The sequence below is a fragment of the Monodon monoceros genome, unplaced genomic scaffold (assembly GCF_005190385.1).
Source record: "Monodon monoceros isolate NGI ecotype Baffin Bay Population unplaced genomic scaffold, NGI_Narwhal_1 Super_Scaffold_7, whole genome shotgun sequence".
NCBI lineage: Eukaryota > Metazoa > Chordata > Mammalia > Artiodactyla > Monodontidae > Monodon > Monodon monoceros.
Genome location: NW_021703784.1, coordinates 3,487,472 through 3,513,630, shown reverse-complemented (window position 1 = coordinate 3,513,630; position 26,159 = coordinate 3,487,472). Strand labels below are relative to the sequence as shown.

General features: G+C 44.4%; 1 long non-coding RNA gene across 2 annotated transcripts in view; it reads left to right on the top strand.

Moving 5' to 3' along the window:
• Positions 1–25,385, top strand: part of LOC114886435 — a 35,825-nt gene extending 10,440 nt beyond the window's left edge. Inside the window, exon 3 of one of the 2 annotated variants that reach the window (XR_003791343.1) lies at positions 24,580–25,385. This is a non-coding gene — a long non-coding RNA (uncharacterized LOC114886435). Of the gene's footprint in view, positions 1–12,303; positions 13,243–24,579 lie in introns of those variants that run through there. The other variant, XR_003791344.1, reaches the window with a different exon arrangement.
• Positions 25,386–26,159: the final 774 nt, after the last annotated feature.

The window sequence follows — 26,159 nt, the reverse complement described above, 5'->3', positions numbered from 1 at the left end:
TAGTACATATATTATTTTTTTTTTTTTTTTTTTTTTTTGCGGTACGCGGGCCTCTCACTGTTGTGGCCTCTCCCGTTGCGGAGCACAGGCTCCGGACGCGCAGGCTCAGCGGCCATGGCTCACGGGCCCAGCCGCTCCGCGGCATGTGGGATCTTCCCGGACCGGGGCACGAACCTGTGTCCCCTGCATCGGCAGGCGGACTCTCAACCACTGCGCCACCAGGGAGGCCCCTATTATTTTTAAAATTATAAAAATATCTTAACAAAGTACATATTCATTGCAGATATCACAGGACATCTGCTACCCATATTCTTTTAACAATTAATCCAGTTAGTTTCTTTAATATTGAAAGAAAGATAATACAGTTCTCCAAAAATTATAGAATCATCAGGCTTTTCACCAACAGGAATTTTCTTCCACTTTAATTATTCCAGATAAGGATGGGCTATTGCCTCTGAGTTTTTCTCCCACAGCCATTCATTTCCTTTAAGGAATAACTGGAAGCCAGCAGGCTTGTTTTAGAAGGAATTCACATGTCAGGTGACAGTGCTTTTCAAACTTTTCTGCCAAACGGAATAGAATGAACAGGTATTCCCAGGGGCTTAAGAGCACAAACCCTGTCTGCTCCGTTCTCTTCTGTAACCTAGTTGTTACAGAACCTGGCAGGAGTGAGCAAATGGGTGAAAAAATGAATAAGCCAATAACTAATTTTCTCTATAGAGCATTGTGCAAAAATAATTCTACTTGCTGTACTTTAAGGATCAAAGAAACTCCTCATAGAAACACATAACTTACTTACATGTCTCTTTGGAAGTTAATCAGTAACTCCTAGAACCAGTAATTTTCTCAGTGGTCAACCTAGTTAAAAAAAAAAAAAAGACGATTGTTTGAAGTCTTTGTCTTGTATCCAATGTTTGTATTTTTTCAGGGATGGTTTCTGCCATTTAATTTTTTTCCTTTGAATGGGCCATGTTTTACCGTTTCTTACATGTTTTATTGTATGCTTGTGATTTTCTTTTGTTGAAAACTGAGCATTTGAAAAAACAACTACCTCTCCCAGTGCAGACTGGCTCTGTGCTGGGGAAATCCTTGAGTAATTAGCCAGGCATGTTCTGAGCCTCTGGATCAGCTCACAGAGAAAGCTTAGGGCCTTCTCAGGTCTTTTCTGAGCATGTGTCTTGCATGGGCCTGTGTGTGGCTTTTCAATTACCCCATATACACAGTTGCTTATAAATGTCTTAACTGCACAGAGTCTCACCTCAGTTTCTCCTTGGGGCCTTAGATGGTTTACTATGTGTCTCCACCCATAATCCTTTGTCCCAGACACCTGCAGATCTGTAGTTTCCCTGCAGCTTTCCTGAGCAGTGCCAGGTGCTTCACTCTGCCTCAGATCTGAATTAGGTGAAACAGAGACCAGTCCTCCAAGCAGCCGCCAGATAGGTTATAACATTGCAGATCTGCTCTGCTCCCTCCTGTTCAAGGGAGGGGACTGGGAACAGCTGTGTCCTCCAAACCAAGACCACGCCACACCAGGGAGAGGGCAGGGAAAGGGCAAGCAAAAGTACCACAGAATTTCCTACTGTTTTGAGTGTGGCAAGTTCTTTGAACGTGGCATTTTCTTTTTTTTTTTTTTTAACATCTTTATTGGAGTATAGTTGCTTTACAATGGTGTGTTAGTTTCTGCTTTATAACAAAGTGAATCAGCTATACATATACATATATCCCCATATCTCGACCCTCTTGCGTCTCCCTCCCTCCCACCCTCCCTATCCCACCCCTCTAGGTGGTCACAAAGCACCGAGCTGATCTCCCTGTGCTATGCGGCTGCTTCCCACTAGCCATCTGTTTTACATTTGGTTGTATTTATAAGTCCATGCCACTCTCTCACTTCGTCCCAGCTTACCCTTCCCCCTTACCACGTCCTCAAGTCCATTCTCTACGTCTGTGTCTTTATTCCCGTCGTCCTGCCCCTAGGTTCTTCAGAACGATTTTTTTTTTTTTAGATTCCATATATATGTGTTAGCATATGGTATTTGTTTTTCTCTTGGTTGCTGTAGACCTTGGATTGTTTTTCCATAACTCATATAAGGTTATTTTATCCAATTTTTGGTTGTTTTTTTTTGATGTCTCCATGAGGAAATAAGGGAGTTTCCTAGTCTGCCATTTATTTTGCTGGTTTTTCTCTCCATTATTATTTTTATGACTCCTTTTCACCCCCTGGCTGACGCATATCCCGGACAGACCAAAAGGAAGGCAGATGAGGGTCACATGTGTGATACCAGATGAGCTTCTCCCATGGGTAGTGTCTCTGCTACTTAGGAGCAACAAGCTATGAGAAACAGAGGCCTTGGGAAGGCTAGCTCTTCCCATCCCAACCACTATTCCCAAATATCAAACAACTCTATCCTGGTATAACTGGACCAGGTGGTGATTTTTCCATGGTTGATCCAATGTGTGTCTCATTTTAGACAAGCAGCTCTGAAAAGACTCAGTTTCCCTGAAAGCAAAGTTGGACACAGGGGCATCCACGTAAATAGTTTATTTGGGAGGTGATTCCAAGTTGCAGAAATGAGGATGGGAGAGGGTGATAAACAGAAGAAAAAGCCAATATGAGAAAGTTCTGTGGCCACTGGGGGCTCAATTCTGTTGGACTTCCCAAGAAGTAGACAGAGCCATTCATCCCCAGGAATTGCCCACAGGAAGGCTGGGGAACCAGAGTACTTATTAATTGTAAAAAGTTGTTCTTGGGGACACTAAATCTTTCCTCTGAGCTATGTATCCTGCATTTCCTGGGCTCCCGTCTATTTCTGAGGTATTACCCAGCCCGTAAGGCAGCAGTGGACTCTGTCATTGGTCAAGGGTGTCTGTGACTTGGCTCAAGTGGTACTCCGTGAAAACTGAGGATGCTGGTGGGGGTTGGGCAGGGTCCAAGGTGTCTGCAACATGGCAGTCATGCTACAGCCTCATAAGTATGTATGTTTGTTGTTCTGTCAAGCAGAACTCAACAGAGCAAATGCAGCATCTCACTTCTCCTCTAGCTCCTTGCTCTTTCCCTTCTCTCCTTTATCCTTGTCAAATTTCACCCATTAAAAAAGGTGTCAGTACCATAATATAGAGAAGTGAACCCTATGCTTTTCCAAGCCACTGGTGATATACAAGTTTTCCCTTTGTTTTCGTAGTTTCCTAGTGGCTGGTAATCAGAGATATTCATCTCAATCCCAGAGGAAAGTCCTTAGCGTATTCTTAGACTTTCCAAGGTGACTTTCTGGGTGTTGAGGAAGCAGGGGATCAGGGGTTCCCCAACAGCTATGGGTCTGACTAGTGACCCTGCACTGGTCTGTATGGGCTTCTATATGGGAAATGCAGCACAAAGGAGGTGCCCAAAAACCCTGCGTGTGATCTGCAGCCATTCATTCTCTCCTCCCTTAGGATTTCTTTTGGCTGAACAGCAGGCTCTCTGGCCTCTGCAACTAGAGAACATCACTAACATAACATAAAAGCTGGGTAGCTGCTGGGAGCTGGAGATGGTTCACGCTGAAGAGCCGTGTGAGGTTTGACCTTTAGGGAGAAGCAACACCAAATCCCACCACCACAGGCTGCTTTGCATTTGGATTTAGTGCAAATGAGGCATAATAACAATTCGACAGATGTATTTGGAGGGGAGGGAAATTAAAAAGGCATTTCACTTGGAGTAAGGAGGGGGGTAAAGAGAGAAGAAATTCTATGAATGACAGCAGAGAGGACCTCTTCTGGACCTTCCAGAGGTAGGAACCATCAGGAATCATCAGCTTTATGAGAGTGGGGCTTTCACTCTCACTTACGTGATTCTGTACTAAGTAATCCACGACTAGAACACAAAACACCCTGCGGTTGCACAAGCGTGGCTGTGTGAAAGGAGAGGGTTAGGAGGAGAGGCTCTGTTCTTGAGACAGCTGGGGACACTGGGTCAGAGAGTCTGGGATGGTTGCTGGAGTTGGATATTTAGCGGTAAATATCTAGGCTAAGATGTTCTGGGAAAGGTTGTCAAGACATGGGGCTTTAAATCTTGGGAGAAGATTTTTTTGGGTAAGTTCGCTTCCAATTCCCTAGAAACTGCTTATTTCACGATAATAAAAGGAACAAAAATGATCTACATGCAAACATTAATCATAGGAGGTTGAAAACGCAAATACGCTGTGGCTGTAGACAACTGCAGATAAATTTTGGTTGCCTTCCTTAAGCAATGCCAGCTATGGGTTTGCTTTCTCAAACCGAGATGGACTCTGTGGGGAGAAAGGAGAGGTAAGGGTTTCTCCACCGAAGACCCCACGTGTGTCTGGGCTGAGACAACTATATTCTAGTACTTTCCTCCTCGAATCGCTATTGTAATTTGAGGCTTACAGTAGTGGTGTAATGGATGTTTGTCCAACTAAGTATCTCGATAGCCCAAGGTCTACTTGCATTAAGCAAATTAAAATGAAGCTTTCCCACCCATTGTGCTCAGAGATAGTTTGTAAGAGAAGTTGGTCAAAAGGCTTCAAACGGTGAATGTGTATGTCTTACGGTACAGCGTAGTGATAGAAAGCATGAGCTTTGGTGTCAGATCTGAGTTTCTGGTTCTGATCTCGGAGAGGCAGCAATGAGCGGTGGCGTGAAGTGAGATCTTACTTCCCTGACCAGGAATTCAACCTGGGTAGCCGGGATGAAAACCAGGAATCCTAGCCACCAGATCCCGCGGTGGGTGCCCTAGTGAAAAATGCATTTCTCACGGAGACGGAAACTATAAAAACAGGTACAAAGTTTATTATTAGAGACATAGCGCAACAACAAGTGGGAGAGCACACAGAGAAACAGTTTGTTTAGTTAAGACAGAAGCAAGGCAGAGATGCACACCGGTGAGAAAGGGTGTGGGCGTCCTCCCTAATGAGGAGCGCAGTAAAGAGACTGTTAAGTCATTTATATAGGGCAGTTCTTCCGGGTCTTTGTTTACCTTTGGCCAATTACCTTTGGTTTCTTTTTCCACACCTGACCTGTCTTTCTGCGCATGTGCAGTGTCTCCCTTGCCCCAAGGATGGGAAATATATGACCTCTTGATCCTTTACTCAAACAGGGTTTAGCCCCTCTCTGTCCCTGCCATGACTGTTATCTTAAGGCATCTACAGGAGACAAATCCTGGCTGTTTACCCTGTCTCTGTCACTGCTTCCATCTCGGAGAGCAAACAGGAGGCTGGTCGTAAATGCCTAACCTGGAGCCCACCTATCTCCTGTCTCAGGAAATGCAAACAGGAGGCTAACTGTAACTGTCCAGTCCGAAGCCCCCTTTTTCCTGCCTCGGTTCCACCGTTTATTAGTTTCTCGACTGTGGGAAAATTGTTCAGCCTCTTTAAAGCTTAGTTTCATCGATTATAAAATGGACACAATAACTGTATGTCCCGTAAGGAATTACGGAGATTAAATGAGATAATTTCTTGTAGAATACTTAGCACAGTATTGTGTGCAGAGAGCACACTCAGTGTTCCTTGTAGTTGGTCATCAATATCCTCCTCTCTTCTTCCTCCTCACCTAGAACAAGGATGAGTAAACTATGGTCTATGGCTGTTTTTGTAAATAAAGTTTTATTGGAACACAGCCATGTCCATTTGTTTACATATTTCCTAGGGCAGGTTTCACCCTACAGGGCAGAGTTGAGTAATTGTGACAGAGACTGTATGGCTGGGAAAGTCTAAAATATTTACTATCTGACCCTTTGCAGAAAAGATTTGCTGACCCCTGCTCTAGAAGCGTGAAAATCTGGGGAAGTGTTCATGCTGTTCTTGATCTTAATTTACCAGGATAACTTAGATTGGAAGAAACTAGATGAAGGAGCCCATAAAGCAACAGAATATTATGTTTACTTCATAGGTTTCCAAAACATACTAAGGGGCAGAGATGAAGAAATGCTAAGAGGAAAAACAGAGATAGAATTTTTGGCTTAAAAGAAAAGGCACAGAAGCAAGCAGAGAAATCCTACTGACTTAGAGGATAATTGTTTCCATGGGCATTGAGCGTGTCTTAAGTTATTTTATTAAGAGAGAAATTCCTGTTTCTGAGTCCATAGATGTAATATGGAGAAAGTCATAAGGCATGTAAAGCATGGAAGTATTTGCACATAATAACAGATATGGTATTTGTTCCCAGTAATTTTTTTTTCCTTTAAATCTGACAGTCAAATACAGAGTACAGTGGAATTCCTGGTCTTCTAAAATTCTCTTTTTAGACTCGTAGATGAGAAAATCATCTTAAAATTCACTTGGAAGAAAGGAGTGACTAAAGTTGGAAACTTAGTAACATATTGGAAAGAGCCTAAAAAGGACCAAAAACAATACCTGAAAGATTAGATAAAAACTTCCCTGGTGGCACAGTGGTTGAGAGTCCGCCTGCCGATGCAGGGGACACGGGTTCGTGCCCCAGTCCGGGAAGATCCCACATGCCGCGGAGCGGCTGGGCCCGTGAGCCATGGCCGCTGAGCCTGCGTGTCCGGAGCCTGTGCTCTGCAACGGGAGAGGCCACAACAGTGAGGGGCCCGCGTACAGCAAAAAAAAAAAAAACCAGACAAAAAAACTGCTCTAGGAAGATCAGCTGAAAGAGGGGGAGAAACAGGAGGGGCTTTCCCAGGGAGCGGGATGTCTCTAAAGAAGAGACCCAGGCCAGGGGAGACCACAGGGCAGGGTTAGGGTTAAGATCAAGAAACTGGCCAGCCTCAGCCTGGGAGCCAGGATCCCTTCTGATGCAAACGCCCGTCTTCCGGCCCAAGGTGCTGTGTTAGGTGACCTTCTTGTTTCCCGTTGATCATCCAGAAGGAATGATGGACAACCATCGGTGCCCTGAAGTTTTGCTCATCTCTTTTCAAACTACCCTACGTAATCCTAGGACTGCACTGCGACACACTCTGTGGGCACATGGTGATTGCTGGGAAGTCGTTAAGAAACTGGTGTCCAGAAGTTCCCGAGTGTTTCTCTTTGTCTCTTAGATTGTTCTAAAGTGTGTAATTGTGATCATGTAAAGCACTGAGAACAGTGCCTGCAGAGCAGGGGCTTAATTCATGACAGCTATTTTTATTTTCATTGTTGAAACCCAACTAGAAACTTTGGTTTTTGCTGTTTCATAAAGAAATTCTGTTTCTTTACAATGAACAAGCAAAAAGCACTCTGTCTGAAAAGTCAGTGTAGCTTTCAGATTCTCACCCTTAGAAAGTCCTAATCGTAAACGCCCCCTTTTCCTCCATCTGTGATAAACACCTCATCTGGCAATTGGCAGAAGGAGCCACTGCCCAGGACCATTCACGAGCTACACATGTACAACCCCAATCTGCTTTTTGTTTCTAATTCTTGAATGAATGTCCTAAAATTCCCCATATGATAAAGTCCCTCTACCAGCTCTTTCTTTCCCAGGAACTCTATGATTGCTCTTTTGTAGATTTGCAGGATAAGAGAAATTTGAACATTTAAATAATAATGTATTTTAAAAGGCATGATGGGGTTAGTTTAGGGAAAACAACCCATCTCACATCATGTGCAGAAGAAATCAATATGTTTTGGAGTTCATTGGGGAACCAGAGAATATTTGATTTTATGAGAGTATTAAGGTTTCATTGAATAACGTCTTTATTCAAAGCAATTGGGTTCATCTACTGAAATGGGAAGTTTAACTCAGTGATCTTTGGGCTAGTAAAATTTAAACCATGATGAGAATCTTTTGATGAATCGGTTCTTTTAACAAAGACTCTGTTGAGCCAGATTTTCGATGTTCCCTGGAGATGAGGTTGGTGGTGGCTATTGACGGCCTCTACAAGTAGCCAAGGCAAGCATGCCCAGTGCCCTTAAGTGGCCCAAGCACGTTGGAATAACTAGTGGAAGAGGATGCAGGAACACCAGGTCTGACTTATTAGGGGTTTGCCCCTAATAGTTGAAGCTCCCAAACATCTCTGGACTTTAATTTCGTCATCTGTTAAAATAAGTATGCAAACCTACTGGTGATCCCAAAATGCTGCTCTGATGTCAAGCTAGTTACTTAAAACTCTCCAGGGGAGATTGTTAAAAAAAGACACCTCTTAGCATAAATCTGGAAACAACTTAACTGTCCATCAGTAGGGGGCTGGTTAAGTAAGCTGTGGTAGATCCAACCCTAAGTGCCTTTTAAGAAGCATGAAGCAGACCTGCATGGTTGGTGTAGAAATATCCCTCAGTAATGTTATCAAGTGAAAAAAGCGAAGTGCAGAGCAACATGTGTGGTGAATTCCTCTTGTGTAGGTGAAAATGCAGAGATGGGGCATTGACTTGTTTTCTGTTTTTGTTTATTGAAGGACGTACAAGAAACTGTAAAGTGTTTATCTTTGTAAACTAACTGCTCTGCACATTTCAGTGATTATTAGTAATAACAATGATAATGTTATCAGTTAAGGATGTGTTCTGATGCCTTGTTTCCTTTGTGCCCTTCAACTTGTATCTATTACTATGTGATCACAAGCAGCTAACTTGGAGTTGTGGGAAAAACACTGCATGAACCGCGTTGACCTGCATTTAAATCACCTACTAGTGAGTGATCTTGTGCAAGTAACTTCCCTTCTCTGGAGCTCAGTGTTCTCATCTTTTAAATGGGGTGGCTGGACGAGCAATCAAATGTGGGGCTTCTATTTTAACTTGCACGTGGTGTTTATCACCTATCTTGGAGACACAGATGCACAGAAACACACTCAAACAGAAAAACGAGAAATGATCATGAACTGAGTCTCAGCAAATACTTGTGAGCACTTTCTTTGCTAGCACTTTTCCGTGGAGAATAGAGAGGAAATAACTGTCCTGGAGAAACTCTATGATCTCGGGTGAGAGAAAAAACATACTTGCATGAAATAAACAGCAAATAACATGGAGCCGCATAGGAACAACCCTGGATTTGTTTCTCTCATTGTATGGCGCTCACTTGAAATATTACTCACCTGAAACTCAAGAAAACCAGGTTTAGCAATGAAAGTCAAACCCGAGACCGTTGACCACACTTGCACTGATCTGTAAAATAAAGGATGAGATGGATGGTCACTAAGTTCCTTGGCAGTGATGACATCTATGACTGTGCCGTCTCTGAGAGCAGGTCCAAGCTGAGGAATTGCTTTTCCCTGACACCACATTCAGTAGAGTCTCCATTTCCAATTTAGGGCTCTGACAACCCCGTAAAACTCCTGTGTGCAAAATCCCCCAAAGATAAAGTCTAAGAGCAGAGGCCCTCCCTGAGCCAGTCCCATTGTTTCTCTTGGGTCCACCCTGTCTGCAGTGCATCAGAGGGGACTGAACTGGGGCACCCAGGTGGCTGTCCGGCGGCCCAGTCACAAAGGCCCCAGTTAGCAGGGGGACCAGCACAGGACAGGGGCTCCGGGCGGGTCAGACTTGACGCCTATCTTGACCCCATTGGCAGCCACAGTCTGATAAAGACGTGATTGAGCTGAGGATTTCTTCTTGACAGCTTAACGGATGGCTGTAATTAGGGGGCCTGCACGGAGGGTGTGGAGACACAGACTCCATTGTTGGGAGGCTAAACGCTAGAAAGGTCAAGGCCAAAATATGGTATGAAAGAGGCTCAAGGTTCTCCAATATGGGTTGACTGGGCATGACCGAGTACACTGTTTTCTGTTGGTTCCTGGCCCCAGGATTGTCCTCGATGGTGGGTCTCTGCACTGGAGCTTCGATCCTTCAAGTTGTGACCCCAGAGACCAGCACCATGAAGGTGGAGTCTGAGAGGTTATCCGTGGAAGATCTCGGAAAGCACTGGACTTTCTCTCCTTCTCTGAGAACCATTTCCCCAAGAATAATAATCATGAGGATGACAGCAACAACCAAAACACATGCATAGATTTCTAATGTTACATTTAATCAATATTTGTTAGGTCTGTTTATGCCTTGTCGTCAAAATGATGGTTAATGAAAGTGGCTTTAAGCCCAAGACAGTTTCTGAGACTTCTTAGGCCTTTTTCTTAGAAGCTAGAAGTCACAGCGTGCCAGCCATAACAAGATCCAACTTACGATGATAAAAAATACAGTGAGTTAAAAAAAAAAAAATACAGTGAGTAATGACAATAACGTCCTCATAGAGGAAAACAACAGCTCATGATTTGGACATAAACCCAGGGAGTCAGTGAAACTCCCAACCCTGGAGGGGTTACAGGCTGGACTTGGAAATATCCTTACCTGTCTCAGCACTAGTGAGTTCATTTCCTGGTGAAGTTGGTAAAGTAGACACCTCGAAGGAGGTTCAATAATCAAAGAATTAGATAATCCCAAGGTTGGAAGGGACTTGGGAGGCCACAGAGTCCAAAGCTTGAATTGTGTCTCTAACAGTCCTGCCAAGTAGCTGACCCTCCTCTGCTGTAAGGATTCTGGCGTTCCGAAGCTCTACCTCTTTACATAGCCAATTCCAATTTGGGCAGCCATGAGTTTTGAAAACATTTCCTAATATTGGGCTAAAGGTGTTTCTTTCTACCTTCCACTGATCAGACCTGCTGTACTCCTTGGAGTTACGTAGAACACGGCTAAGTCCCTCCTGTATATATAAACAAGACTGCCTATATGATTTGCGGGGCTCAATGCAAAATGAAGAGTCGGGCCGCCCTGTTAAAAATTGTTAAGAATTTCAAGGTGGTGCCCACAGAGCATTGAGCCCCGCATGGCTGGACAGGTGAGCACACCTGTACGTAACCGTCTTGTTTCGATTCTGAATGACTGGACGTGGTAGAGTGAAAAGAGAGGGAACATTTTTCCTCCACTTTGTGTTAAATCCTTTCTCAATTCCTTCTTCCCTCCTGCAGATCCCGTAGAATATTCAGGTCATTTTCAGGTATCAAAAAGTCCAGTGCTGTCTTTTATCAAACTCCAAACTCTCCTCTGATCGCTGCCTTTGCCTCTCCTGCCAGGCCTGGGGGCTGGGAAGCCTGCAGAGACCCGTCCCCCCTCACTGGTCTTTCTGTCCTTCCCATGATTCTTGTTGCATCAGCTTTTTGGGGGCGCAAGGTGGTGGCAGAAGGGCCTTCCTTACGTGATGGGTACAGGTGTGATGGGGCAGAAGCGCCCTCTGTGCCGAGGATCCAAGGCTGCCTCTTCCTCTCATGGGGCTTTTCTAGGTTCTTTGAGCCCCTCCCACTTGGCATGTTCAACTGCTGTTCTCTGGCGTGGGTGTCGCCTGCCTTTGCTGGCTGCTCACAGCATCCTCCTAGCCTGTGGCTGGTAGCTCACCTCAGTCCTCTTCTGCTGAGGTCACCCACCCTGCACCCCAACTTCGGTGGCCCCCTTGGATAGAAAGGTTTTCAAGCTGCTTCATGGCTGGTCTCTCCCCTGGGGTTCGTATTTGGACCTTGGGAAACAGGTCTTTTTGTCCCGCCTCTGGTATCGCTGCTCAGGTCGATGCAGCTTTCTCTTCATTCAGCCAACACGGCCCTCAAACCCCCAAGCCAGAGATGGCCTTTTCCCTTCAGACTTTCTTTCACGCTCTTCCCTAATCCAAGGGACGTGTGTCAAAGCCACTGGGAGCTTCTTTAAAGCTCATCTCGGTTGACCTGAGCAGCGGAGAGTTAGGAGGGCACTTGGGCACAAACCTTTTTTTTTTTTAGAGAAACGTCACCTTTATTGCTCCCTCCTAAAGAATTCTTAATCTTTCCCATCACCTGGAGGTGGGTGACGGGCTAACGTAAGCAGGAAAAAATCTTGGCCTCACACCTTGCTTTAAATTTGGGGTGCGGACGCCCATTGGACAAAGTGTGGGGCTTCAACAGAAACTGAGACCATAAGAGATGTCCCACTTTGACATCCTGTTGCACAAGTAATGCCCTGGGAAGCCCTGGGCTGCTATGGATTGAGGGTGTCCCCCAAATTCACAAGTTGAAGCCCCAAGCTCCAATGTGCCTTAGGGAGGTAGGTCTTTTATAGAAGTAATTAGGGTCAAATGAGGTCCTAAAGGTTGGGACCTGATCCAACAGGATTAGTGTCCTTATAAGAAGAGACCAGAGAAACTTCTCTGTCTCTGCCATGTGAGGACACAGCTAGAAGGTGACCATCTGCAGACTAGGAAGGGAGCTCTCACCAGGAACCAAGTCAGCCGCCTCAAGCTTGGATAGCCACCCTCTAGAAGTGTGAGGAGCCGATGTCTGTTGTCGAGGCCACCCGGCCTCTGGTCCGTTAAGGTGGCTGATGAGGGCAACGACTCTGCGCTTCCCTGAGTGTAGCCTTTTTATCTTCTATGCTGCGTTTTCTGAATAATGCAGGTGCAGAACTCATATTTACAAATCTTTTGTTTTTCCTTCAGGTTCAGCCCTTCATTCCAAATTCATCAATCTATTCAAAACTTCTTACTGTGGCTTCCCTGGTGGCGCAGTGGTTGAGAGTCCGCCTGCCGACGCAGGGGACACGGGTTCGTGCCCCGGTCCGGGAAGATCCCACATGCCGCGGAGCGGCTGGGCCCGTGAGCCATGGCCGCTGAGCCTGTGCGTCCGGAGCCTGTGCTCCGCAACGGGAGAGGCCACAGCAGTGAGAGGCCCGCGTACTGAAAAAAAAAAAAAAAAAACTTCATACCGGTCTTAAAGTACCTACTCACACAATATTTACTAATGAAAAGGGGAAAACAGTGACAGGGGAGAAACCCGGCAGACGCCACTCCATCAAGTGGTCACAGTTCACATCACAGTGATAAGTCAGGTGAACGTCGCGCAGGCCTGAGGGGCTGCACTGAGGAGGACACAGCCTCACTGCTGTGCTCTTGCTCAAAACACACAACCTCCATCTTACCTGGAGATCACACCGGGCAGGGCAGACCCAGACCGAGGAATATTCTATAAAATCACTAACTTGAACTCTTCAAAGTTGTCAAAGACAGATTGAGGAGCCATCTCACAGGTTCTTGGAGACTAAGGAGGCGTTACAGCTAAATGTGACGTGGGACACTGGATGGGGTGCTGGGCCAGAAAAAGGACGTTACTGGGTCTGATTCTGACACCGAATCCGATGTGTATGTTTTTTTCACACCACCAAGCAATTAATTCAGTTCTGACCCTGTCTGCCTGGAGACAGCACCAGATCCCACAGGGTAAGGGCTCAGCCCTACGAGGCCCCAGCCCCCAGTCGCAAGCCGGATGGAACCCTCCTTCAGTTCCATTAATTTGCCTAAGTGGCTCATAGAACTCAGAGAAACATTTACTTCTGTTTGCTAGGTTATCATAGAAGGACGGAAGAGATGAGTCGGGCAAGATGTGGGGAGAGAGGGAGCAGCCCTCTGAGTGTCCTCTCTCCCCAAATCTCTCCTAACCCTGTCCTTTTGGGCTTTTATGGGGGCTTCATTACAGAGGCGTGGTGGATTAGACCACTGGCCATTGGTGATAAAATTCAATCTCCAGCCCCTCTCCCCTTCCCTGGAGTTAGGGGTGGGGGTGGTCTGAAAGTGACAAACATCTAATCACCAAGGTTGGTTCCCCTGGCAACAAGCCCCCATCTAAGGTGACCTGGGGCTTTCCAAAGTCACCTCATTAACATAACAAAAGACACCTTGATTGCTTTCATAGCAGAAAATTCCAAGGGTTTTAGGAGCCCTGAGCTAGGAATGGGGACCAAGACCAAGTATATATTTCATATTATAAATTACATTATTATAGTGGGAAAATGGGTGAAGTTCAAATAAGGTCTGTACATTAGTTAAGAGTATTGGATCAATGATAATATCTTCCTTTCAATCATTTTACTATTATTTTATAAGATTTTAACATAAGGGGAGGCTGTGTGAAAGATGTATAGGAACTTTGTGTTATTTTTGCAACTTTTCTTTAAGTCTATCATTATTTCAAACAAGAATCTTAAAAAACAGATTCACTGAGCACCTACCTATTCTGGGCTGTTCTCTGGGCTGGGGAGATCTTGGTGAACAAGACAGATGCAGCTCTGAGGCTCGGAGCTCTGTCTGCAGAAGGACAAGTAAGCAGGTATTTTTAGTAGAGACAGTAAGTTAGGACAGGTGTATGGACACCATACAATGGGGAGAATATAAGAGGGTGAGAGCAAGCTGGAAGTGACATCTAAGCTGAACCCTGAAGACTGGGGAGGAGTTTTCCAAATAAAGTAGGGGCTCGTGGGAGTCAGATCTGGGGAGCCGTCCAGGCAGAAGGGACAAACTGTGCACAGGCGTGTCCTTTGGGGAAAGTATGTCCTGCGTGTGCTGGAGGGCAGGAAGGGTGGGTATGTGTGGTCTGGGGACAGGGGGTGAATGAAGGCAGCACGTTTATGAGAGAGAACGTCGAGGGGAGTGGGACCAGTTCGTGAAAGGTTCATCCATCCTGAGGAGGGTGTAGGCCCGGGAAGCCATTGAAGGGTTCCCAACAGGGCTTTGAAACGAGGTTTGCGATCTGGTAAAAGCTCTGGGGCTGCCGAGGAGCTGGCTGATGGGCGGGGGCGAGGGTAGAGGCAGAGGAGCCCGGAGAGGCCGAGAGGTCACGTGGGTGAGAGGCCGCGGCCTGAGGGGCCCCAGAAGTCCGCAGGTGACCAGTGTCTCTGGGTCCACTGCTGTCCCTGTAGGATGGGAAGGGATGGATGTAGTGCCTCCCGTGAGTCGCGTTCCCTGCTGGACACCTGACTCCCATCCTTCACTCTGCGCCTGCAGGAAGTGTGTGTGAGCCGCAGGCCACCCCTGTGTCACTTGCAGGTGACTCTGGTTCTGGGAGGTTCCACGGTTGACCCCCAGTCCCAGGGGAGTAAACATGCCCAGGTCTGTGTGACCCCTGAGCTCATCCTTTCTTTACAGAAAAACATCACGCACAACACGACATCCCTTCAGGCGCTGGCTGTGGAGCAGCCTCACTGATGACACCCAAAGAGCGGGGGTCGTGCTCCCCGCGGAGCCTTCGTTTACCTGGCGCCGAGCAGGGCCCACGGGGCACAAAGTCTGTTCTGCCCTTTCACATGCTGTTCTGGTTAGGGGTTTATACAATGATTTAAAATGATTTCTCTTTCAGATTTGTGTACAGTTCTTTCCCACACTCAGCTGTGTTTCATGCTCAACTTAAATCCAGGTTCAAAGTTTTTCACAAGATGTTCTTGGATTATAAACTAAAGAGACCCAAAAGGCAGAGCTTTCAAAATGAACTAGGTCTCAAATTATGCAATTTCATGTCAGGGTTAAGTCAATAAATGCATTCTTGTGTTGCTTTGGACCATCCTAACATGTCCTTGGTTTTTAAAGTGAGCTTCTGGGTATTTATTCTCAAGGTCTTTCTTTTTGAACTCTGATGCCTTCCCTCCCCAGCTACAAAGGAACCCTTCTTTCCCACTGGCCATTTAAACCTCCCCTCTGAGGCTACATTGTTTTCCAGAACTTTCCATTACTTATCTTTCTGCAGGCCCTTAGCTCTCTCTCTCTGTAAAGGTGCCCACCATGGCTCTCAGCTCTCCACGCCACTGAGCCTCAGAAAGGAACACACTTCCCGCAGAACCACCTACATCCAAGCTTAGGGGATCCATTGATCTCCCAGAGCCCGGGATAGACACTGTTGCTGGTAATTTGCGTTCTTCCCAGGACAGCAACAATTCTTAGGACTTAGTCTTTGTGAGAAGATGGGATCCTGGCCTTCCCCAACCCCAAACACAAACAATAACAATGAACCCTCTACTCGAGTTCCTTTGGGACCAATCCACTTAAGAGGAGAATGCCTTAGAGAACATTTTCATTTTTATAACTGAGATATTTATCACTGAGAAGCATAGCCATGCCTGTGTCGCCAGGCTCACTGGGTTATTTCAGCCAGACCTCAGTGCTGGGGTGAGGCTAGGAGTTCTCAGGCCAGTCATTTGGAAGCACGACAAAATAAGACGTTACATGATAGTCTGGGCAGGTCCCAGGCAGGAGGAGAACGTCGTCTTAATCCAAGGGAATAGATTTTTAATGGTGAAAACTTCAGGTACCTTGTTAGCAGAGAGTGAAAAACTGTGCAGGAGGCTCCTGTTTTGTCCTTTTGCGATGCAGACCTTCAGAATTTTCTATCACTTCCATGTATTTTGGTACACGTGGGGATATTTCAAGGAATTTATGATGTTTAAATGGTGAATAAAATACGGTTTTCTCAAGTCAAACATTTGTTTACTTGGATACCAGATATTCAAATGTAAGTAAGGTAAGAGTCCTGCACCAAGGGGGAAAGTGGGGGCCGGCGGTGGTGGTGGGATGAACTGGGAGATTGGTATTGATATGTATACACTAATATGTATAAAATAGATAACTAATAAGAACCTGCTGTATAAAAAAATAAATAAAATAAAATTTTTAAAAAAGGTAAATTAATTTAAAAAAAAAGATATGAGTCCTGCATTTGAGTAGTTTAAACTCTATCAGAGAGAAACAGATTTTAGCAGTAAACAAAGGATCACCATACAGCTCATTAACCAAGGTTGTCGCGTTATGTAGACTCGCCATGATGGCACAGAGGAAAGAGCGTGTCTGCTCCAGGGTCATAGGCAGCTTCCTGGAGATTTTTAAAAAGTAGTTTGACACCGTTGCCAAAGGTAAGGTGAGAGGTAAGGCATGGGAGAGGCATTTCACGCAGGGGCGGGTGACCAGCCGTCCTGGGAGAGGGGACTGAGGGGACCCACCATGCAGGAACTTCTGCAGCCAGAACAGTCCCAGGTCCCAAGCAGGCCCGGTGCTCAGCCCCTGGGGAGGGATGCAAGCAGGGGATGCATCGGCCCCTCCCTTTTTTTTTTTTTTTTAACATCTTTATTGGAGTATGATTGCTTTACAATGGTGTGTTAGTTTCTGATTTATAACAAAGTGAATCAGCTATACATATACATATGTTCCCATATCTCTTCCCTCTTGTGTCTCCCTCCCACCCTCCCTATCCCACCCCTCTAGGTGGTCACAAAGCACCGAGCTGATCTCCCTGTGCTATGCGGCTGCTTCCCACTAGCTATCTATTTTACATTTCGTAGTGTATATAAGTCCATGCCACTCTCTCACTTCGTCCCAGCTTACCCTTCCCTCTCCCCGTGTCCTCAAGTCCATTCCCTACATCTGCGTTTTTATTCCTGTCCTGCCCCTAGGTTCTTCATAACCGTTTATTTTTTCTTTTTAGATTCTATATATATGTATTAGCATACGGTATTTATTTTTCTCTTTCTGACTTACTTCACTCTGTATGACAGACTCTAGTCCATCCACCTCACTACAAATAACTCAATTTCGTTTCTGTTTATGGCTGAGTAATATTCCATTGTATATATGTGCCACATCTGCTTTATCCATTCATCTGTTGATGGACACCTAGGTTGCTTCCATGTCCTGGCTATTGTAAATAGAGCTGCAGTGAACATTGTGCTACATGACTCTTTTTGAATTATGGTTTTCTCAGGGTATATGCCCAGTAGTGGGATTGCTGGGTCATATGGTAGTTCTATTTTTACTTTCCTAAGGAACCTCCATCCTGTTCTCCATAGTGGCTGTATCAATTTACATTCCCACCAACAGAGAAAGAGGGTTCCCTTTTCTCCACACCCTCTCCAGCATTTATTGTTTCTAGATTTTTTGATGATGGCCATTCTGACTGGTGTGAGGTGATACCTCATTGTGGTTATGATTTGCATTTCTCTAATGATTAGTGATGTTGAGCATCCTTTCATGTGTTTGTTGGCAATCTGTATATCTTCTTTGGAGAAATGTCTATTTAGGTTTTCTGCCCATTTTTGGATTGGGTTGTTTGTTTTTTTGATATTGAGCTGCATGAGCTGCTTGTATATTTTGGAGGTTAATCCTTTGTCAGTTGCTTCATTTGTAAATATTTTCTCCCATTCTGAGAGTGGTCTTTTCATCTTGTTTATGGTTTCCTTTGCTGTGCAAAAGCTTTTAAGTTTCATTAGGTCCCACTTGTTTATTTTTGTTTTTATTTCCATTCCTCTAGGAGGTGGGTCAAAAAGGATCTTACTATGATTTATGTCATAGAGTGCTCTGCCTATGTTTTCCTCCAAGAGTTTCATAGTGTCTGGCCTTACATTTAGGTCTTTAATCCATTTTGAGCTTATTTTTGTGTATGGTGTTAGGGAGTGTTCTAATTTCATTCTTTTACATGTAGCTGTCCAGTTTTCCCAGCACCACTTATTGAAGAGGCTGTCTTTTCTCCATTGTATATTCTTGCCTCCTTTATCAAAAATAAGGTGGCCATATGTGTGTGGGTTTATCTCTGGGCTTTCTATCCTGTTCCATTGATCTATATTTCTGTTTTTGTGCCAGTACCATACTGTCTTGATGACTGTAGCTTTGTAGTGTAGTCTGAAGTCCAGGAGCCTGATTCCTCCAGCCCCGTTTTTCTTTCTCAAGATTGCTTTGGCTATTCGGGGTCTTTTGTGTTTCCATACAAATTGTGAAATTTTTTGTTCTACTTCTGTGAAAAATGCCATTGGTAGTTTGATAGGGATTGCATTGAATCTGTAGATTGCTTTGGGTAGTATAGTCATTTTCACAATGTTGATTCTTCCAGTCCAAGAACGTGGTATATCTTTCCATCTGTTTGTATCATCTTTAATTTCTTTCATCTGTGTCTTATAGTTTTCTGCATACAGGTCTTTTGTCTCCCTAGGTAGGTTTATTCACAGGTATTTTATTCTTTTTGTTGCAGTGGTAAATGGGAGTGTTTTCTTAATTTCTCTTTCAGATTTTTCATCATTAGTGTATAGGAATGCAAGAGATTTCTGTGCATTAATTTTGTATCCTGCTACTTTACCAAATTCATTGATTAGCTCTAGTAGTTTTCTGGGAACATCTTTAGGATTCTCTATGTATAGTATCATGTCATCTGCAAACAGTGACAACTTTACTTCTTCTTTTCCTATTTGGATTCCTTTTGTTTCTTTTTCTTCTCTAATTGCTGTGGCTAAAACTTCCAAAACTATGTTGAATAATAGTGGTGAGAGTGGGCAACCTTGTCATGTTCCTGATCTTAGTGGAAATGGTTTCAGTTTTTCACCATTGAGAATGATGTTGGCTGTGGGTTTGTCATATATGGCCTTTATTATGTTGAGGTAAGTTCCCTCTATGCCTACTTTCTGGAGGGTTTTTATCATAAATGGGTGTTGAATTTTGTCGAAAGCTTTCTCTGCATCTATAGAGATGATCATATGGTTTTTATCCTTCAGTTTGTTAATATAGTGTATCACATTGATTGATTTGTGTATACTGAAGAATCCTTGCATCCCTTGGATAAACCCCACTTGATCATGGTGTATGATCCTTTTAATGTACTGTTGGATTCTGTTTGCTAGTATTTTGTTGAGGATTTTTGCATCTATGTTCATCAGTGATATTGGCCTGTAGTTTTCTTTCTTTGTGACATCTTTGTCTGGTTTTGGTATCAGGGTGATGGTGGCCTCATAGAATGAGTTTGGGAGTGTTCCTCCCTCTGCTATATTGTGGAAGAGTTTGAGAAGGATAAGTGTTAACTCTTCTCTAAATGTTTGATAGAATTTGCCTGTGAAGCCATCTGGTCCTGGGCTTTTGTTTGTTGGAAGATTTTTAATCACAGTCTCAATTTCAGTGCTTGTGATTGGTTTGTTTATATTTTCTATTTCTTCCTGGTTCAGTCTTGGAAGGTTGTGCTTTTCTAAGAATTTGTCCATTTCTTCCAGGTTGTCCATTTTATTGGCATATAGTTGCTTGTAGTAATCTCTCATGATCATTTGTATCTGCAGTGTCAGTTGTTACTTCTCCTTTTTCATTTCTAATTCTATTGATTTGAGTCTTCTCCCTTTTTTTCTTGATGAGTCTGGATAATGGTTTATCAATTTTGTTTAGCTTCTCAAAGAACCGGCTTTTAGTTTTATTGATCTTTGCTATTGTTTCCTTCATTTCTTTTTCATTTATTTCTGATCTGATCTTTATGATTTCTTTCCTTCTGCTAACTTTGGGGGTTTTTTGTTCTTCTTTCTCTAATTACTTTAGGTTGTAAGGTTAGGTTGTTTATTTCAGATGTTTCTTGTTTCTTGAGGTAGGATTGTATTGCTATAAACTTCCCTGCAAGAACTGTTTTTGCTGTATCCCATAGGTTTTGGGTCATCGTGTTTTCACTGTCATTTGTTTCTAGGTATTTTTTTATTTCCTCTTTGATTTCTTCAGTGATGTCTTGGCTATTAAGTAGTGTATTGTTTAGCCGCCATGTGTTTTTTGTTTTTTTTTTACAATTTTTTTCTTGTAATTGATATCTAGTCTCATAGCATTATGGTTGGAAAAGATACTTGATAGGATTTCAATTTTCTTAAATTTACCAAGGCTTGATTTGTGACGCAAGATATGATCTATCCTGGAGAATGTTCCATGAGCACTTGAGAAGAAGGTGTATTCTGTTGTTTTTGGATGGAATGTCCTATAAATATCAATTAAGTCCATCTTGTTTAATGTATCATTTAAAGTTTGTGTTTCCTTATTTATTTTCATTTTGGATGATCTGTCCATTGGGGAAAGTGGGGTGTTAAAGTCCCCTACTATGATTCTGTTACTGTCAATTTCCCCTTTTATGGCTGTTAGCATTTGCCTTATGTATTGAGGTGCTCTTCTGTTGGGTGCATAAATATTTACAATTATTAGATCTTCTTCTTGAACTGATCCCTTGATCATTATATAGTGCCCTTCTTTGTCTGTTGTAATAGTCTTTATTTTAGAGTCTATTTTGTCTGATATGAGAATTGTTACTCCAGCTTTCTTTTGATTTCCATTTGCATGGAATATCTTTTTCCATCCCCTCACTTTCAGTCTGTATGTGTCCTGAGGTCTGAAGTGGGTCTCTTGTAGACAGCATATATACGGGTCTTGTTTTTGAATCCATTCAGCCAGTCTATGTCTTTTGGTTGGAGCATTTAGTCCATTTACATTTAAGGTAATTATCGATATGTACGTTCCTATTACCATTTTCTTAATTGTTTTGGGTTTGTTATTGTGGGTCTTTTCCTTCTCTTGTGTTTCCTGCCTAGAGAAGTTCCTTTAGCATTTGTTGTAAAGCTGGTTTGGTGGTGCTGAATTCTCTTACTTTTGCTTGTCTGTAAAGATTTTAATTTCTCCATCAAATCTGAATGAGATCCTTGCTGGGTAGAGTAATCCTGGTTGTAGGTTTTTCCCTTTCATCACTTTAAATATGTCCTGCCACTCCCGTCTGCCTTGCAGAGTTTCTGCTGAAAGATCAGCTGTTAACCTTAAGGGGATTCCCTTGTATTTTATTTGTTGTTTTTCCCTTGCTGCTTTTAATATTTTTTCTGTGTATTTAATTTTTGATAGTTTGATAATATGTGTCTTGGCATGTTTCTCCTTGGATTTATCCTGTATGGGACTCTCTGTGTTTCCTGGACTTGACTTGACTATTTCCTTTCCCATATTAGGGAAGTTTTCAACTATAATCTCTTCACTATTTTCTCTGTCCCTTTCTTTTTCTCTTCTTCTGGGACCCCTATAATTCAGATGTTAGTGTGTTTAATGTTGTCCCAGAGGTCTCTGAGACTGTCTTTAATTCTTTTCATTCTTTTTTCTTTATTCTGCTCTGCAGCAGTTATTTCCACTATTTTATCTTCCAGGTCACTTATCCATTCTTCTGCCTCAGTTATTCTGCTAATGATTCCTTCTAGAGAATTTTTCATTTCATTTATTGTGTTGTTCATCATTGTTTGTTTGCTCTTTAGTTCTTCTGGGTCCTTGTTAAATGTTTCTTGTATTTTCTCCATTCTATTTCCAAGATTTTGGATCATCTTTACTATCATTACCCTGAATTCTTTTTCAGGTAGACTGCCTATTTCCTCTTCATTTGTTTGGTCTGGTGGGTTTTTACCTTGCTCCTTCATCTGCTGTGTGTTTCTCTGTCTTCTCATTTTGCTTCACTTACTGTGTTTGGGGTCTCCATCAAAGACTGGAGGCTTTGTAGTTTCAGGCTGCAGGTTCGTAGTTGCCATTGTTTATGGTGTCTGCCCCCAGTGGCTACGGTTGGTTCAGTGGGTTGTGTAGGCTTCCTGGTGGAGGGGACTATTGCCTGTGTTCTGGTGGATGAGGCTGGATATTGCCTTTCTGGTGGGCACAACTGTGTCCGGTGGTGTGTTTTGGGGTGTCTGTGACTTTATTATGATTTTAGGCAGCCTCTCTGCTAATGGGTGGGGTTGTGTTCCTGTCTTGCTAGTTGTTTGGCATAGGGTGTCCTGCACTGTAGCTTGCGGGTCGTTGAGTGGAGCTGGGTCTTAGAGTTGAGATGGAGATCTCTGGGAAAGCTTTCGCCATTTGATATTATGTGGACCTGGGAGGTATCTGGTGGACCAGTGTCCTGAACTTGGCTCTCCTACCTCAGAGGCACAGGCCTGACACCTGGCTGGAGCACCAAGACCCTGTCTGCTACATGGCTCAGAAGAAAAGGCAGAAAGAAAAGAAAGAAAGAAAGAAAAAAGGAAGGAAGGAAGGAAAGGAAGGAAGAAGAAAGAAAGAAAGAAAAGAAAAGAAAAATAATAATTATTAAAAAGTAAAAAGTAATGAAAAAAAAGAAATGGACAGAGAGAACCCTAGGACAAATGGTAAAAGCAAAGGTATACAGACAAAATCACACACAGAAGCATACACATACACACTCAAAAAAAGAGAAAAAGGGGAAAAAATATATATATCGTTGGTCCCAAAGTCCCCTGCCTCAATTTTGGAATGACTCGTCTATTCAGGTATTCCACCGATGCAGCATACATCAAGTTGTGGGGAGTTTCTTGCCTTTTGGGAGGTCTGAGGTCTTCTGCCAGCGTTCAGTAGGTGTTGTGTAGGAGGTGTTCCACGTGTAGATGTATTTCTGATGTATTTGTGGGGAGGAAGGTGATCTCCACGTCTTACTCTTCCACCAATTTGAAGGTCTCTCCCCTCCCATTTTTATAACGGTCTGTTCTATGCATCAGTGTTCTTTTTCTTTTTAGGGTCCCTTTTTTTTCTCTGAGCTAGCAACGATTTTGCTTATTATATGCTATTTATAGTGAGAGCTTCAAGCTCCGCTTTCAGTAACAAATTACACCTCATTTGCTCTTCTAAACAAATGCAATGCTTCGGCAAAGACCTTAATCGGAAGAAGAGAGAGTTGAGATGCTGTTACTGTCCCTTCTTTCTCTTTCTCCCCTTTTATTGACTCCTCCCCCTCCTGGTCTCCACCTGCACCTGGGGCCCCAGGACCTTCATTTTAACACACCTTCCAAAGAAGTAGCAGGGAAGCCCATCTGATCCGGAGAAACTTGTTCCTGGTTCTGGAAGCAGAGATGCAAGAAGCAGCCGAACCGCACAGAGCGAATCCGCTGAGAATCTCAAGAGGGAGGCATCTGACAGAGTCATACTAACAATGACAGTATTTTGCTTCCTTTAGAAGCACTCCAAGTGCTTCACCCGTATTAGCTAATCTCGTGTGGTGAGGAGGTGTGATTACACCTAGCCAGGGGTTTATTGTCAAAGCCATCAGGCCACAGGAATTCCGTTGGTCACAGTATTTATAGTGGCTTCTTTTCCGTGTCTGATTCCCCACCCCTTCCTCTTTTTTTTTTTTTTTTTTTTTTTTTTTGCGGTACGCGGGCCTCTCACTGCTGTGGCCTCTCCCGTCGCGGAGCACAGGCTCCGGACGTGCAGGCTCAGCGGCCACGGCTCATGGGCCCAGCCGCTCTGCGGCATGTGGGAACCTCCCGGACCAGGGCACGAACCCGCGTCCCCTGCATCGGCAGGTGGACTCTCAACCACTGCGCCACCAGGGAAGCCCCTCCACCCCTTCCTCTTAAAGAGCCTCAGTATTGGTGAGAATGCATTTGTATCCTCACTCTTTAAAAACTAAACATGAGGGCTTCCCTGGATTCCCAGGCCCCCAGTGCCCTCCTGACTCCCCAGAGCCGTGGTGCCCTGACAAAGCTTCTGTTTTCCAGGGAATAGCTGGTATTCCCATTGTCCCATTCCTTGTGTATTTAATAAAGATTTGGAAGAGAGAGTAAAAGCAGGTGAAAGTTATGTGTTTGAGCATCAGACACACCTGAGTTCCATTCTTGCCTCTGTCACTTATTAGATGTGTCATCTCAGGAAAATCGCTTAATGACTCAGAGCCTGTTCTTTATCTGCACGATGACAACACAGACCACCTCCAAAGAGTGCTGTGCAGAGACTGGGGACATGGGGCCCCTGCTCCACATGGTCACTCAGGGCCTCAGGCTGAGGTTGCCGGGCGGCTGAACCAAAAGGGAAAGAGAGCTCCCAAGCGTCTCTCGTTAGCATTTTAAATGGGTAACAGGCCCACCTACATCGGATGGGCTAGGACCAGTCACACGGTGCCACCTACCCACCCACAAAGGTTCTGGGAAGTGCAATGCCCACGGGTGCCAGGAAAGCTGAGAGCCAGAAACAGCTGGCACCTCGTGCAGCGTGTAAAGCAGCTGGCACTATGATGGGTGTGCTCTAAGGGCTGCATCCAGGCTAGCCAGATTTTGGTTTGGATCTGTTATATATAAAATGTTGTTTATGTACTATTTTAGTATATTCAGGAGTGTCCATGGCTGATAATTCATTGACGTATTATGTTCTCCCTTTCAGAAGTACCCACAGTTGAAGAGAAGATTCGTGGAGATGTGAGAGTAAACCTCGAGGAATGAGTCTCACCAGTAGCTCAGATGGCGGAAGGATTCAGGTTTCCAGAGGAGGCAGCATCTGGCCTGGTTTGGGCGTGTGGGTAGCATCTCAGACACAAGGAGCCAAGGACGACCTCAGCATGGGGCACAGAGCACCCGAGTTCTCCGCTTCGGGCCTGGGAATTTATCTACAACTTGCTTGTTTGTTTATTCATTGACGGGTTACTGAATGCTCCTGTGTGCTGGGCACCGGGGCTGTGGCCCTGAGAACAACAGACACTGCCTTCAGACGATGCGTTTTAGGGGAGAAGACACATGAAGCACAAGTAGGTGGTGGTAGCTGCAGAGCCAAGGGTGTCGGCTGTGCCGGGGTGCACAGGGTGGGAGGGTGTAGCTGCTTTATCTGGGTTGGTCAGAGAAGGAATTGAGGGAGCAGGCCCTTGGGGAGCTGGGTGAAGAACATCCCTGACAGAGGGGCTGCAGGACCAGGGAAGAGTGCCACGGTGGAGAGAACAGGATCTAGGAGTGGAGTATCAGAGCTTCGTTGGTTCTGCTACTGATTTGCGCTGGTTCTTGGACCCAGTGACAAAGCAACGTGATTGTGAGGATGGGCTAGGAGCTGGACCACGTGGATGTGAATCCCAGCTCTGCCACTTATGACTAGATGAGCCGGCAAGCTACTTAACCTTCCCAAGCTTCCATTTCGCCATCTGAAAATATGGGGGAAACCCCCGTGCTCCAGGCCCTCTTTGGGAGGATTAGATGAGTTAATTCACATAGAGCACCGAAACCAGGGCCGGACCTGCTGTGAGCCCAAGCTGACAGCAGCTATTTCTATGAGAGCAAGTTGTTTGCCCTCTATGGGGTGCAGTACTGTCATCCCAGATTGTGAGCTTCAGAGAGGTGGTCTCTTTAAGTGCTCAACCCAAAGATTCTTGGAAATCTGATGTTAATTTACATGTTATTTTATGGACCATTTCATGTCATTTGTTAACTGCTTTTTTTTTTTTACGGTCTGCCCCCATCACTGTCCTCTTGCAGGGTTTAGCTTCTTTCCAGTGATGTTGAGTATGGGGTCCTTCACTTGTCTTTGCTAGAATCCCACTTCTCTCTGCCTCACTGGTGGGCTTTATTCCTTCTGGGATCTTTACACAGCACTCAGTGCACTTAGTTGATAAAAAACATTCTCTCTATTAATTTCAATACACTGGCAAGGGATCTCTGTAGCAGAAACTTTAAAAAATGAAATTTCATTAGGTCCCAAATTGAGCTACTTGTAATGAGGTGGATGGACCTGAAGTCTGTCATACAGAGTGAAGTAAGTCAGAAAGAGAAAGACAAATACCGTACGCTAACACATATATATGGAATTTAAGAAAAAAAAATGTCATGAAGAACCTAGGGGTAAGACAGGAATAAAGACACAGACCTACTGGATAATGGACTTGAGGATATGGGGAGGGGGAAGGGTGAGCTGTGACAAAGCGAGAGAGAGGCATGGACATATATACACTACCAAATGTAAGGTAGATAGCTAGTGGGAAG